A 16942-nucleotide genomic window follows, 5' to 3' on the forward strand; every position below is an offset into this window, starting at 1 on the left:
TGAAGAGGTTCAGCATGGAGAATTCCAAGAAAGGCTATCTACCGATAGGCCATGGAATTTCTCTCTCGAAGAGGGATTGTCCGACAACACCTCAAGAGAGAGAGCGTATGGATAGGATTCCATATGCTTTGGCAGTGGGATCTATCATGTACGCCATGACATGTACACGACCAGATGTGGCATACTCACTAGGAGTAGTGAGTAGATACCAATCTGATCCAGGGGAGAATCACTGGAAGGTTGTTAAAATCATCCTGAAGTATTTAAGAAATACTAAGGACCAGTGGCTTATTTATGGTGAATCAGACTTGAGACTTATAGGGTTTACAGACTCTAGTTTCCAGTCTGATCATGATGACAGCAAAAGTGTGTCAGAATTTATTTTTACCCTTAATGGTGGGGCTATCTACTGGAAGAGTTCCAAGCAACACACAGTGGCTGATTCAGTTTGCGAGGCAGAGTATGTCGCTGCATCAGATGCTGCCAAAGAAGCGGTGTGGCTGAGAAAATTCATCATCGAGCTCGGAGTAGCACCCTCCCTTGTTGTGGTCCAATTCTACTCTACTGTGACAACTCTAGAGCCATTGCTCAGGCGAAGAAACCCAAGGCACACCAGCGGACGAAGCATATTCTACGCCGCTACCATCTCATCTGAAAAATTGTGGATCGAGGTGACGTCGACCTTCAGAAGATCGACGGAAAGGAGAACCTGGCCGACCCATTCACTAAAACCATTGCGGTGAAGGAGTTCAACAACTACAAGTCGAAGATGGGTATTAGATACTGACCGATTGGCTTTAGACCAAGCGGGAGATTGTTGGGAATGGTGTCCCAAAGCCAATCGTCAGCCTGTTGATGGTTGTGCTTATTTTTGTATATGTACATGAATTATGAATTAATAAAAATTATTTTGATATTTTTCATCACAAAATGTTTCATCTTCTAATGAACTCCTATGTTGTGGTGAAGTCCTTAGGACTATTTAGACTCGATAAAAGATGATTTATCGTTTAGTCTTTAAATCTGTTCGCAACCAAATAATACGTTGTTACCAAGGATGACAATATTTATCAAGCATAGGTCATTGTGTGCCATATAGGTTGGTTGTCCTCTTAACCAATGAGTGTAGAGACACTGGTATGGCATACAGATGAGATGTAAGGATACATCTGCACTGAACGTGACCGACTTCAGAGCTATTTCTGCTGTCAAGATTTGCTCTGATGGAATATGGGTATAAATATCCCTCCGACCTGAGACCGCCACGGTGACTTACAAGCAACTCACTGCACTTAGGCACTGGACTACCTGAATTTCTAATTCAGTAACGGTAGGCTGCTGGGTGTAGCAAATACTTGACTTGTCGGTGCGTGTGTCAGATGGGATTGACCACTCCAGTTTAGGAGCTGTGTACAGTCATGTTTCAATTTTGCAAAACTTTGGCCAGCATAGTCTTTGTGAGGAGTCATAGGACTGTTTGAGTTGAGCATGATTCAGATGATCTAATCAGGGTTGACAGTTTAACCCTGAGTCATCCTAAACACAGAGGTCAAAAGGATGAATTATACAGTAACCATATTCACGTAGGTTCTGAGTGTTGCGATTGTGACCATTCGACCTATCCGATCGTCGGGTACCATTGCTTGATGGTCACTTCGATTAGTACAGGAATTGGTTCCTGTGCTACCGCCTTAGGTTCGAACCTGTGGGGTCACACACATTAGAGGTTCCTATCTGATCTGATAGCTGGTGAAGAGTTCTTCATGTCTGAGATTTTATGATCGAGAATCAAGATTCTCTTATCATGAATTCCATACATTTTGGGTACCAGGGTCAAGAGTCCCACTGGTTTAGGACTCTTCGATCAGGATTACATATCGATGAGTTCTGATGCCCGATTACCCATCGAATTTGGATTCAATATTTATGAGAGGTTTAATTAGTGATTTGATCACTAATTAACTCAATTTAATTGAGTAATTAATTTTGGATCAAGTCCAATTGAATTGGATTCAGTTGGGTTTGACCCGATTAGGTTAAGAGTTGACCTAATCATCGAGATGGTTTGGTCCCTGATATGATCAGGGGTTGGGCTTAATCAGTTTCTGATTTGATTAAGATTTTATTGAGCCTAATTAAGTCTAATTAAGTTGGGTTTAAATTAGTCTAATTGGACCTAACTTATTTGGTTCAATTAGGTTGGTTTAAATAATGAAACCACCTTGACCCATTCTCCCTGCACCACCTCACTTCCACTGCGCCCATTTGAATTCACGAGAAGGAAGTTCTCATGAATTTTTCCTCATGCAAAGCCCTCCTCATGCCCTACTTTAATGCACCAAATGAGTGGATAAGGATGATTGGTTGGCCATTCAAATTCAAAACAAAGTTTGAATTTGATTGAGCAACCAATCTTAGCACCTTGACCTTTTCCTCTTTTAACGCCCATTTATTACACAAGAAAATGTTTCTCAGGAAATCACTCACGCACAAATTAAGCCACACCCTCCTCTTCTCATGCCCTTAGTGGATAGGGATAAATTGGTTTTCATTTGAATTCAAAATTTGATTTGAATTCAAATGTGCAATTACTCATCTTTATCATCTCACGTGGATAAGACGTTTGTTGTTGTTTTAAAAGGAGGAGAAGAGTGGGGCGTGTGCAAGAAAATTTTTGAGAGAAAATCTGGGTGTGAGAAATCCTTGTGTGCAAGGTGAAGGTCTATATCCTTCTGAGAGAAAAAGAAAGAAAAGAAAGAAAAGTATGCGCAGGGTTTTAGTGAGTTCTTCAGGGTTTCAGCCTGGAGTTCGAGAAGTGAGAAGGTGAGCTACGAGTGTCGTGAGCCCACCAAATTTTAGGGAGATCTTCAACATCCTCTCAAGCATATCTACTAACAATCTGGAATATCCTAAGAATCGACAAACATCGATCGAAGGAGTTCGATAAGCATCAGCCATCGAAAGGGCTCTACAACGAGCTAGCACTCATGAGGAGTCGATCAGATCGGGAGCTTCATGTGGATGATCCACAGAGGCTAGACATATTGTGTGGCTATATCACGATGATCAGACTCTTCCGACGGTGATCGGATTGCGGCGATCTACTACCCGCACAAAGGTATTGTGTTCTGAACACATTACAGTAAAGTGTTTACTGTTCAAATTCAAATTTCAAATTTAAATGCATGCATGCTATATATCATATTTAGATCCTAGTATAGGGTAAATTCTTATTAATTAATTAGATTAATTAATAATTTTCACTGTAAAATAATGATTTTAAAAAGTTTTGAAATTACTATTTTACCCCTGCACTGAATTTCTCCACACAAAGTTCTCATGCCGAAGTGATAAGGGTGAGGACAATCTTCTCTAATCTGGAGTATCTAGTCTTAGCATCTTGCAGTGCCTTGCTTACATAATATATCGGCTTCTAGATCTTTTTTTCCTTTTGGATCAACATCGAGCTCATTGCAAAAGGTGAGATAGCTAAATACAAGTACAGAACTTCACCAATGTTTGGTTTAGATGGCAGTGGTGGTGATCCGAGATAGGTTTTAAGGCTCTCAAATGTAGCTTGGCACCTTTTTATCCACTCAAAGTCCTTTGCTTGATGCAAAACTTTGAAAAAAGTGAGGCATCTTTCTGCGACTTTACTGAGGGTAGCTATTCTCTCCATGAGGTGCTGAACATCCTTCTTGGAGGTTGGGTGCTTCATGTCAGGGACCATGTGGATCTTCTTCAGGTTCACCTTGATCCCATGCTGCATTACCATGAATCTCAAAAATTTTTTCAATATAACTCCAATGGCATATTTTGTGGGATTAAGCTTTATCTAGTGTCGTCTTAGTTCTCCAAAATCCTCCTCCAAGTTAGCTATGTGTCGATCTACTTCAGTACTTTTTACCAGCATATCATCCATATATACCTCCATATGGTGGCTGATCTGATTTTTGAATATCTTGTTGATGAGGCACCGATACATTACTCCTATATTTTTTTAATTCAAATGGTGTTATTTTATAACAATACAAACTTTTGTTGATGATGAATGCCATCTTTTCCTCATCCTCAAATGCCATTTAGATCTGATTATATTCAAAAAAGGCTCAAAATTCGATTCACAGTAGAAAAATCCACAGCAGTGAAGCCCAAGATGGAGGAGACCCATAAACATGGCCCACAATCACGCACAGGCTTGCAAGCTCAGCCTATGGGCACCCAAGCCCATTGGCACTCATGGCCTGTAGGTGCATGCAGCCCGCACGTAGGGATGTGGCCCAAGAATGCGAGCACAAGGCCCAAGCATGGAGAGCACAGTTCACTATGCAGTCCACTATCGTGGTCCAAGGGACATGGAGTCGTGGTCCACCGCAGGCACCACGATGTTTATCACAGTCCATTGCACGAGCACACAATCGAACAACAGTGACATGCATGAATGTGTGATCAAGCACAATCAGCGGGCTAGGAGGGCTTGTGGTCATGATCGGATGATGGGCGAGCATGCATAGGCATGATCGAGTGGTTGGTTGGCAAGCAAGCATGGGTGAACATGATGTGCATGATTAGATGGTGATGGAGGCTCTATGGGTGTGATCCAACAATTAGGAGGGTCTTACTGCATGGTCAGGCTGCTTGGAACATGTTTTAAGTTCTATTAGAACTCCAGTATGCATGAAACTAAGCTTTGGGCCCTTTAAAAGGGGGTAGATGGTAGAGCATCAGAGAGGATCGCATGGTAGCAGCTTGGGAGCAGCTGTGAGAGCAACATGGGCCTCTAGAGGGATTTTGAGAGCCTTTTGAGAGGATTTTAGCTTCTTGTTAAGAGAGATTGATATATAAGAATTGAGAGTGTGTGATCTCCTCTTATATTTGTGATCTTCTTTCATAATAAAGCTTTGCATGCCCCATAGAGGTAGGACTTGTGCTAATTCATGTATTTGATTTGTGTTATTTATTTTTCTCTTTTATTTTCTTTCTTCCTCCTATGGTATTTACATCATCACGAGCATTGTGGTCTAGGGCGAAGATCCATATTTCGCACAAGGGATCCTCTTAATAAGTGGTATCAGAGCCAGATTGTTCGGGGTTGCGGTTGTGATAGTGTTGATCAAGATTGAAGAAGATGAAGAAGACAGGCTCAATCAAGATAGATATCAACTAGTATGATGAAAAGAGCAATTTCTCCCTATGACAAGTAAGGGGAAAGATTGCTCATCCAATAAGGGTTGATTGACGCTCTCTTGTGCGAGGAGAAGCCGACTACCATGGAGGAGAAGAGTTAGAAGTAGCTCCAAATGCAAGTGGTGAGTATAATCCACTTGTACAGGGTGGATGATGTGGTGATCCATGTGCTTAGCGAGGCTTCTCCGATGATGACGTGAATAAAGCTTGAGGAGATATACATGACGAAGTCACTCACCAATGCTCTCTTCCTATGAAAGTAGTTCTATCAACTATGGATGAGTGAAGGGTAGAGCATGCAGGAGCATCTCAATAACTTTTAGAAGATCCTCACTGATCTCTGGTGAGAAAGTTGAAAGAAGACTAGGACATTAGTCTTGCTTGCATCACTTCCCCCTTCTTTTAAGTCTTTAATGATTGTTCTTCTTATGAAGAAGAGCACTATCAAGATGGATAAGATTGCTTTTGTACCATTCTAGAATGAGATTCTCAGGTGGAAGAATTGAGCTTTGAGTTCAGATGGTGACTCGACTATAGCAATGACTAGAGGTGGTCATGGCAGAGGATGAAGCGGCAAAAGATCACAAGGTGGGCAGTCTAGATCCAAGTCAAGAGACTACAGCAAGATCAGATGTTATAGGTGTGATGAATTAGGGCATCGAGTTAAAGATTGCCCATAGCTCAGAGATCAGATGAGGGCAACTGTGGCAACGATCCAAGGTAGCAATATATAAGAAAGTGATGATATTTTTTTAGTGTCTGATGAGGTATCTACTTCTTCTCTATAGTAAATTTTAGATTCTGCATGTTCGTATCATGTTTGTTGTAGAGAGAAGCTGTTTGACTCTCTAAAAAGAAGTGAAGGTATTATTTATCTGCTAGATGGATCGGGTTGTGCGATTAAGAATATTGAAACTGTCAGCTTATACACTCATGATAGAGTAGTAAAAAAATTAGACGAGATCCGATACATATCCAATTTTAGGAGTAATCTAATTTTACTAAGCAGACTGGATTCAAGTAGCTACAGATGGAGAGCTGATGATGGAATCCTAAAGATTTTAGACGACAGTAGTATTGTGTTGAAGGAAAAGAGATATGGAGGATATTACTTCTTGGTAAGGAGCTTAACGTGAGGTGAGCTTCATGAGCTTGTGGGAGCTCAGAGTAAGATAGAGCTCCAGATATAGATGGATTGAGCATGAGTTGGGAGACTCAGAAGGATGACATACGACATCATAAGATGAAGTTTCTATTACCACAAGAGGCTATCCTGAGCAAATCTCATATCAGGCATATCAAAGTATATGACGGAGATGGGATCGAGTAGTCTGGCTGGACTCTCATATTTTTCCATCCATAAGTAGTCAGGCATATGCTTCAGGGCATAAAAGCAAGATCATCCAAAAGCTCCCAAACTTATGTGGAGGTTGAATGTTGAGTCGAGGTGGAGATTATTGAATTTTGGTGCCTCAAAATTTGATCCATAATAGAAAAGCCCATAGCAGCGAAGCCCAAGACAGAGGAGACCCATAGGCACTACTCAAGCCGCACATAGGCATATAGGCTTGGCCGATTGGTGCCCAAGCCCGCTGGCACCCATAGCTTGCAGGTGTGCATGGCCCGCTTGCAGGCATCCAGCCCAACTACATGAGCACACGACCCAGGCATTTGAAGCACAGTTCATCATGCAGTCCACCGCATGGTCCATGGGTCATGGAGTTGCTGTCCACCACAGACACCGTGGTGTTTGTCACAGTCCATCATGCGAGCGCACGATCGAATGGCCATGACATGCACAGATGCAGAATCATGCACGATCAGAGGACCAGAAGGCCTCACGATCATGATCGGATGGCGGGCAAGCATGCACGGGCGTGATTGGATTGCTGGTTAGCAAGCGGGTGTGGGTGAGCACGATGTGCATGATTGATGGTGATGGAGGCTTTGTGGGCATGATCCAATGACCTAGAGGGTCTTGCACATGGTCAGGATACTTGGAACATGTTTTGAATTTTGTTAGGACTCTAGTATGCATGAAACTTGGCTTTGGACCCTTTAAAAGAGGGCAAACGATATAGCATCAAAGAGGATCGCATGGTAGGACTGAGCATGGGTCGGGTTCGATTGAGTTGAGAGAAAAATTCTATCCGATCGAACTCAATCAGGTTGAAAAAAATTCAACCAGCTGCTGACCGTTTATCATACATAAACCATTTGAAACTGAAATGGACAGTTTATAGTGGGTTTGGATGGGTTGTGTCGGTTTGGACTTTAATGTTGACCCAATATTGGTTTTAGACTCAATGTTGGCCCACTTAAGTGTATTTATTTATTTTTAATAATTTAATATAAAAAAAGTCTAAATCTTATAAGTTATAAATTTTGAACTTATTTTTGAATCTATGTAAAACAAAACAGAAAAATGAAAGATTTACTTTTCTGAAAGTAACTACATCTGAAAGCTTTCACTTTAGAAATATCTTAAATTGATGTGTTTCTATCAATAATTCAATATTAATATTTTATGAATCAAAATGGGTGATATGGTGATTTTAGAATGAAGTATTGAAGTCTAAATGATGCCATCCCAAAATGAAAGTGAGTTCGTGAAATACTATATTGGTTGGATTCAGTTTTATACCGTTTAAAAGTGTAGAAACCGACTCCGACCATAAATAATTGATTTTTTACAAACCCCAAACCGATTCCACCCGATTTATGTCTTTCAAATGACCAAAATCAATGTTTATGTAGTCGGATTGGGTGGGTTTCTTTGGGTTTTGATTATTTGCTCAGCCCTATCATGTGGTGGTAGCTTAGAAGTAGCTGTGAGAGCAATAGGGGCCTTCTAGAGGGATTTTGAGAGCCTTTTGAGAGGATTTTAGCTTCTTATTAAGAGAGATTGATGTATAAAAATTGAAAGTATGTGATCTCCTCTTATATTTATGGTTCTCTTTCATAGTGAAGCTTTGCATGCCCCATGGAGGTAGGCATTGTGCTAATCCATGTATTTGATTTGTGTTATTTATTTTTCTTTTTTATTTGTTTCCTTCCTCTTATGGTATCTACATTGTCACTAGCATTGTAGTCTTGGGTGGGATCCATATTTTGTATAAGGGATCCTTCCAACAAAGACATCTATGAAGCTTAGAAGCTTGTGTCCCAAGGTGGCATCCACTAGCTGGTTGATCTATGGTAGTGGAAAGCTATCATTTGGATAGGCTTTACTGAAATCGATGTAGTTGATATATATCCTCCACTTGCCATTAACCTTTTTCACTATCAACACATTCGCCAGCCTATCAGGATAATGGGCTTTTCGAATGAAGCCCACTACTAGAAGTTTGTCCACCTCCTCATCTATTGCCTATCGATATAATGTAAGCTTCTATTCTTTTGCCGGACTGCACAATGTCCAAGGTCAACACTTAATTTGTGAACAATGATTTTTAGATGAATATCTGGCATGTCAAATGCTGATCAGGCAAAGATGTCAGTGTTCGCCTGCAAAAATTGTAGCAACCATTCCCATAGGTCCACTATTAGCAATCCTGAATTGGATCATTCTAGTTGGGTCATCCTCTCAGAGCGGCATAGACTCTAGATGCTCAGCGATCCTCTGGCCTCCTTGAACTCTTCTTGATGATCAAGGTTGTTAATTGGTAGAGACTCTATAGGCTTCTTTCCCTTTATCGAAGCCATGAAGCACTGGGGGATCAACATCTAGTCTCCTCAGACCTCACCAACCTCATTCTTTGTCGGGAACATCACTAAAAGATGGTATGTAAATACTATCATCTGAAGTGTGTTGAGCTCAGACTGGCCTATTATGGCATTGTAGGGGATGGAACCCAAACCACTCGGAAAGTTGGTTGCCCAGTGGTCTGTCGAGGCTCTCATCGCACCACGACAAGTAGAGTTATTTCTCCCTCAACTAGGATGGAGCCTTCTGAGAACCTAACAAGGGGAGCATTTATCCTTTTCAACCAATTGACTGATAATTTCATTCTTTGGAAAGCATCATGAAACTAGACATCGACTAAGGTGTCATTATCAATGAGGATCTTTTAACATCATAGTTATCTATCATTATAGAAATGACAACAATATCATCATGAGGGGTTTGAACTCCTCGAATATCCTCATCAGAAATAAAATTACATCATCTAAACATTGCCTCTTTAGTGACAAGTTCCCAGCTCAACCCTCTGCCCCCTATCCTTGGTGAACCCTGAGATCATATTGATGATATCAGTTGTCGAATGGTTGCTATTGTCCTCCTCCTTGGGTTGGTGTCAAGGTGGCTGCTCAATTGTCCGACCTTCTCACTCTTAGATGTATTTCTTGAGGTACCCTCTTTGAATTATAGCTTCGATCTTGTACTTTAACTAATGAAACTCTTTAGTGTCATGGCTGAGGTTGCAGTGGACCAGCAATACTTATTCTAGTTCTACTTTGTTGGTGGGGCTTTCATCAGCTTTAGCTAACAAAGAAATTTCTTCCCCTTGATCTTCATGAGGATTTGGGATCAAAGGGCAAATGAGAGGGTGTAGATATCGAATCGATGAAGTGGGCTCCTTAGCCTCAGGTTCTTCGACTGGCAAGAGGACTCAGGCTTGTCCCAGGATCCTCAGAGTTTCTTCTAGAGGTGCTTTCTACCTCCTTCCTTATTTCCTTGGGCCTGCTCATAGATGGCTGCTGCTTTCTTGACCTACGCATACTTTTGAGCATAGATGAGAAGGTCTGTAAAGTCCCTCGAAAAGCTCTTATCGAGGGAGAAGAGTAGATGGTTACTTCGAAGCCCCCCTTTAGAGCTAACATCGCAACTTCCTCATTAACGTTGCAGACTTCTAGCATGGCCACATTGAAGTAGCCCATATAGTCATGCAGCGACTGCCCTCTAAGAGTTGGTGTGGTGCTCCCAAGCTTAAGAGGCCATAAGAGAAAAGTCAGGATGTTGGCTCTAGGAGATTAGGACAAGTATGCTCCTAGGGCTAGGATAGGAGTGATCCTAGGGTGGAAGCATGTATCTCTCCATGGGCTCGAGATCTAGGTGTTGAGGATTTTGAGGGGCTTGGTTAGTGCTTTGGAGACTTGGGGACACAAGGTGGAGTAAGAAACTAGCCAAAAATAAAGAATGCAGGGAAGAAGCAGCTTCAGGGTAGCCGAGTCGACTTGGTCTCAATAAGAGTTGACTCGATTCTAGGCTAGTCCACTTGATCTCAGTATGAATTGATTCATGTGGGAATTTCAATGCAAGGGTAAAACGGTAATTTTAAAACTTTTTTAAAATTATAATTTTATAGTAAAAATTATTCATTAATCTAATTAATTAACATGTATTAACCCTACATAAGATTTAAATATGATATATATAGCCTGCATTTAAATTTGAAATTTCAAATTCTACAATATACCTTTTACTGTTATGTGTTCAGAACACATTACCTTTGTGCGGGTAGTTGATCGCCACAGTCTGATCACCATTGGGAAGGTTTGATCATCGCAATGCAGCCACATAGTATGTCTAGCCTCCATGGATCATCCACATGAAGCTCCCGATCTGATCGGCTCCTCACGAATGCTAGTTCGTCGCAGAACCCTTTCGACAGTCGATGCTGATCAAACTCCTTCGATCGATGTCTGCCAACTCTTTGAATACTCTAAATCATTAGCAAAGGTGCTTGAGAGGTTGATGAAGCTCTTCTTGAAGTTTGGTGGGCTCACGACACTCGTAGCTCACCTTCTCACTTTTCGAACCCCAGGTAGAAACCCTAGGATACTCACTGAAAATCCTGCGCCACTTTTGTTTCTTTCCTTTTCTTTTTTCTCGAAAGTTTTTGAACTTCCAACTCACACACAAGGCTTCCTCACACCCACTATTCTCTCTCAAAAAATTCTACACATGCCCCACCTTCTCTTCTCTTTTAAAATAGTACAAGATGCATCTTATCCGCGTGAGAGGATAAAGATAGGTGGTTGCTCACTTAAATTCAAATCGAATTTAATTCAAATGCAAACCAACCCATCCTTATCCACTCTGGTGAGAGAAGATAGGAGGCGTGGGTTCTTTTGTGTAGAGAATTTACATGAGAAACTCTTTCTCGTGTAGATTAAATGGTGCACAAGATAAGGTGGGTGGCGCATGGATTAGTTGCCCATTCAAATTCAAACATCTTTTGAATTTGAATGGCCAACAAACCAATCTTTATCCAGATAAATGGCACACAAGGGAGGGTGTGGGAAGGCTTCTGTGTGAGAAAAAATTCATGAAAGTTATTTCTCATAAATTCAAATGGGCGCAGATAAGTGAGGTGGCACAAGGAGATGAGGTCAAAGTGGTTTCAACCTAATTGAGCCAACCTAATCAAAATAGGTTAGGCACAATTAGACTAAGTTAAACCTAACTTAATTAAGCTTAATTAGGCTCAATAAAATCCTAATCAAATCAAAAATTGACTAAATCCAACCCCTGATCAGATCAAGGACCAAACGACCTTGGCGATTAGGTCAACACTTAACCTAATCGGGTCAAACCCAACTGAATCCAATTCAATTGGACTTGATCTAAAAATAATTACTTAGTCAAATTGAGTTAATTAGTGATCAAATCATTAATTAAACTCTCATTAATATTGAGTCCAAATCTGATGGGCAATCGGGCATCAGAGTCCATCGATATGAAATCCTGATCAAAAAGTCCCAAACTAGTGGGACTCTTGACCTCGGTATCCAAAATGTATGGAACTCATGATTAGAGAATCCTGATTCTTGATCACAGAGTTTTAGACATGTAGGACTCAAAGTTCATGAGTATTAGGACTCTTCACTAGCCAACAGATCAGATAGGAACCTCTAATGTGTGTGACCCGTAGGTTCGAACTTAAGCTGGTAGCACAGGAACCAATTTCTGTACTAATCGAAGTGACCATCTAGCAATGGTACTCGATATTTGGAAAGGTCGAATAGTCGCAATCGTAACACTCAGAACCTACGTGAATATGGTTATTGTATAATTCATCCTTTTGACCCCTGTGTTTAGGATGACTCAGGGTTAAACTGTCAACCCTGATTAGATCATCCAATCGTGCTCAACTCAAATAGTCCTGTGACTTCTCATTAGGACTACCCTGGCCAAGGTTTGCTAAATTGAAATATGACTGTACACAGCTTGTGTCAGTTTTTCCACCTGCCGAACTTTCTCAAGTTCGACCTTAGAGGCAACAGTCCCTTCACCAAGGAACTCCTTTTCTAAAAAGATTGTCTTAAGGCTGACAAACACCTTTTGCTCATCAGCTAGGTAGAAATAATACCCTTTAGTCTCTTTTGGGTACCCTATGAAATAACACTTGTTAGACCTAGGTCCAAGCTTGTCCGTAATTAAATGTTTAACATAAGTCGGACACCCCCAAACCCTAAGGTGCGAGAGTACTGGCTTACGTCCTATCCATATATCATATGGTATTTTGGTTACAGACTTACTCGGAACCCTATTTAGAAGGTAACAAGCCGATTCGAGCGTATATTCCCAGAGGAAGATCGGCAGACCAGCAAACCCCATCATGGATCGAACCATATCCAACAAGATCCGATTTCTCCTTTCAGACACACCATTATGCTGTGGTGTTCCAGGAGGAGACCACTAAGAGAGAATCTCATTCTCCCTAAGATATGTCAGAAACTCATTGAAAAGGTATTCACCTCCTCGATCAGATCGAAGAGTTTTAATACACTTTCCAGTTTATTTTTCTACCTCATTTCTGAATAGTTTGAATATTTCAAATGACTCTGACTTATGCTTCATTAAGTAGACATACTCATACCTCGATAGGTCATCTGCGAAGTTATAAAGTAAAAATATCCACCTCTTGCACTTGAGCTCATGGGTCCACATACATCAGAATGTACCAGACCCAAGAGTTCACTGGCTCGCTCACCTTTTTCAGTAAAAGGTGATTTGATCATCTTCCCAAGAAGACAGGACTCACAGGTTGGAAGTGATTCACAATCACCAACTTCAAGAATTCCTTCTTGAGCCAACCTATTTATCCTGTTCTTATTGATATGGCCTAGCCTACAGTGCCAAAGGTAGACTTCTGATACATTATCCATTCTAGGGCATTTACCGGAGGTTTGAACCACATTAACAGGCTGTGATGGTAAGTAAATTCCATTATTTAGTTATCCAACAAATATTGTAACATCATTCAAAATGATATTGTAAATATTTTTTTTATTAAAAATTCATAACTGTACGTGGTCAAAAGGCCTATAGAAATAATATTTAATAAAAAATTTAGATAATAGTGACATTCACTCAGAATTACATTACGAGAATTGATTACAAGGTTCATGATTCCTAAAGCTAGAACTAAAACTTTGCTTCCATCTCCAACATTCAGGAACCTCTCACCTTCATCAAATCTCCTACTGACCTGCAGACCCTGCATCGAATTACAGATATGATAAGGGCTTTTGGTATCCAATACCCAAGCAGTAGTATCACAAATGAAAAAGTTGCAAGGTGTTATCATATAATTACCTTGCTTCTTCTTTGGCATGTTTGGGTCCAGGGAGGTAATATATTGAGGACAGTTCCTCTTCCAGTGCTCCTGCTTTTTGCAAAAGAAGCATTCCGCCTGGCTCTGGTCGGGCTTGCACTTCTTGGTCTGACCCTGTGCAGACGTCCCAACATGCGGCTGCACCTTCTTATTCTTCTTCTTCTTGTTCTTCTTCCCTTTCTTAAAGGGTCGACGACCAGAAGAAGACCCTCCCATAATATTTACCGACTCCTTATGGAGCTGGTGGGCCTTCTCAAAGTTTTGCAGCAACCCCAACAAGTCGTGGTAGTTCACTATAGGCTTTGTCATCCGAAAATGAGTAAGGAAGGGAAGGAAGGACTTGGGCAAAGAATTAAGGATCGCATCCTTATCGAGCTGCTCGTGCAAGAGAAAGCCCAGTTTACTTAGGTGCTCAATCATTTCGATCATGTACAGTACATGATCGATGACTGAGACCCCATCCCTCATCTGAGCATTGAAAATGGCACAACTAGTTTTGTGCCTTACAACGTCATCAGGCATGCCAAAGGAGTCGTTTAACATTTGAAGCATCTCCTGTGGCTGGGCATTTTCGAACCTGCGGCTGAACTCATCATTCATTGCCGCCAGCATTATGCACCGTACAGTGGCGGTCGTTGAGCCACTTCTGGTAAGTGTCTCGGACCGTCCCTCTAGCATTCAGGACTGGCTCCTCAGGTGTCGGATCCGTTACTACATAAAGGATCCGCTCATGCTCAAGGATGATTTTCAATTTTCGATACCAGCCATCGAAATTAGGTCCCATGAGCTTGTCATTATCTAATAATGACCGGAGTGACAAGGTAGTGGCCATAGCTGCATAAAAAAAAAATCAGACCTTTATTAGTATATAAATTATTAATACTAAAGACTTGGACTTTAGTCTAAAGTTTCTCCCAGTATTTTTATGAACTGATAGCCTCAACCTCCAATTCGAAGAATTACTTTAATTTCTTAGTGGGTACTAGAATCCACACAGACTACACATGAGCCCAACTTTGGTTGGTCAACCCATGTGCATCTATGGGTAGGTTCATAACCAGTTGTTTCTCTAAACAACTTCAAGTAATTTATTTTTTCCCAGAATCTAATCAGTAGGCTTTGGCCTCCACTGAAAAGATCTGATTAGGTCCAACCATTAACATGACTTGATTTGGTGAATCGGACCAATAAATGATCAGGCCCGACTTTGGCCGCCAACCTGACCACCATCAGAAAGACTCAACCAAATGATCATATTATGAATGATAATTCCATTAGTCAATAAGCACCAGGCCTTTGGGCCTCCAGTGATTATTAAACTAATGGACTCATTATCACTCATTTAATGGGAGGCTATGACTTAGTTATCAGTATAACTTAAGCATTTTTAGGGACCTAATAATTTTTGAGAATTTTATTAAAGGATATGTTGGTGCAAAAATTCGCCTGCGCCGGAGAAGCTGGAGTTGAGGAAGCCGCGGTCGCCGCCGGGACCTGCAAGGAAAGTCTAAACCGGAGGTGGGGTTGCTCCGGCAAGACCCTCCGACGCTCAAGTCAGTTCTCTGCCTCAACAAGAATGGAGTGCTCGAACGGAGAATTTAGCAGAGTTTTTAGATAAGGCAAAAGAGCTTAAAGAATAACGTATCTGAGTCCCCCTTTTATAGGCGGGGGAGGCAACGGACTGATGGCGACGTTTGTAACCACCTGGTAGTGGGCCGTCCATGGTCAGGGGAATTGATTACGAAAGATAATGGAGCAGACACGTGGCCATCATCATGGCCCGCCACATAGGGCCTGCTGCAGGAAGTGGAGCGGCGTCCGTTACTGCTAGTTGTCAACGAGTAGTGGGATCATGCAGCACCTGTCGCAGGGAGCGGAGCAGCATCATAGCTGTCGACACAGCCTGTCAGAGGGTAGTGGGATCGTGCAGCACCTGTCGCAGGGAGTGGAGCAGCATCATAGCTGTCGACACAGCCTGTCAGAGGGTAGTGGGATCGTGCAGCACCTGTCGTGGGGAGGTGGAGCCGCGTGGAATCCGCTACAGGAAGTGGAACAGGATCATGGCAGTTATTGTTATCTGCCAAAGGACACGGATCTGTTGAGCATGGCTCGGCAGTAGTCGGAGTTCGGCCTTTGTAGGAGTCCGGGAGGAGTCCCCCTTTCGGACGAGGTTGTGGGTGGAGTCCGGCTCCAGCAGCTGATACTGAGGTCGGAGACTGAGGATGGAGCTTGGCTCCCATAGGGATCCGGACGGAGCCACCCTGCTGTCGATGGCAGAGCCCGGCTCCCGTAGGAGTCCGGGCGGAGCCGTTCTCCTATCGAAGGAGGAGCCCGGCTCCCGTAGGAGTCCGGGCGGAGCCGTTCTGCTGTCGGAGGAGGAGCCCGGCTCCCGTAGGAGTCCGGGCGGAGCCGTTCTACTGTTGAAGGAGGAGCCCGGCTTCCGTAGGAGTCCGGGCGGAGCCGTTCTGCTGTTGAAGGAGGAGCCCGGCTCCCGTAGGAGTCCGGGTGGAGCCGTACTGCTGTCGAAGGAGGAGCCCGGCTCCCGTAGGAGTCCGGGCGGAGCCGATCTGCTGTCGAAGGAGGAGCCCTGCTCCCGTAGGAGTCTGGGCGGAGCCGTTCTGCTGTTGAAGGAGGAGCCCGGCTCCCGTAGGAGTCCGGGTGGAGCCGTTCTGCTGTTGAAGGAGGAGCCCGGCTCCCGTAGGAGTCCGGGCGGAGCCGTTCAACTGTTGAAGGAGGAGCCCGGCTCCCGTAGGAGTCCGGGCGGAGCCGTTCTGCTGTTGAAGGAGGAGCCCGGCTCCCGTAGGAGTCCGGGTGGAGCCGTTCTGCTATTGAAGGAGGAGCCCGGCTCCCGTAGGAGTCCGGGCGGAGCCGTTCTCCTGTTGAAGGAGGAGCCCGGCTCCCGTAGGAGTCCGGGCGGAGCCGTTCTGCTGTTTGAAGGAGGAGCCCGGCTCCCGTAGGAGTCCGGGCAGAGCCGTTCTGCTGTTGAAGAAGGAGCCCGGCTCCCGTAGGAGTCCGGGCGGAGCCGTTCTGCTGTTTGAAGGAGGAGCCCGGCTCCCGTAGGAGTCCGGGCGGAGCCGTTCTGCTGTGGAAGGAGGAGCCCGGCTCCCGTAGGAGTCCGGGCGGAGCCGTTCTGCTGTCGAAGGAGAAGCCCGGCTCCCGTAGGAGTCCGGGCGGAGCCGTTCTGCTGTCGA

The sequence above is a fragment of the Elaeis guineensis genome, chromosome 9 (assembly GCF_000442705.2).
Source record: "Elaeis guineensis isolate ETL-2024a chromosome 9, EG11, whole genome shotgun sequence".
NCBI classification, from domain to species: Eukaryota; Viridiplantae; Streptophyta; class Magnoliopsida; order Arecales; family Arecaceae; genus Elaeis; species Elaeis guineensis.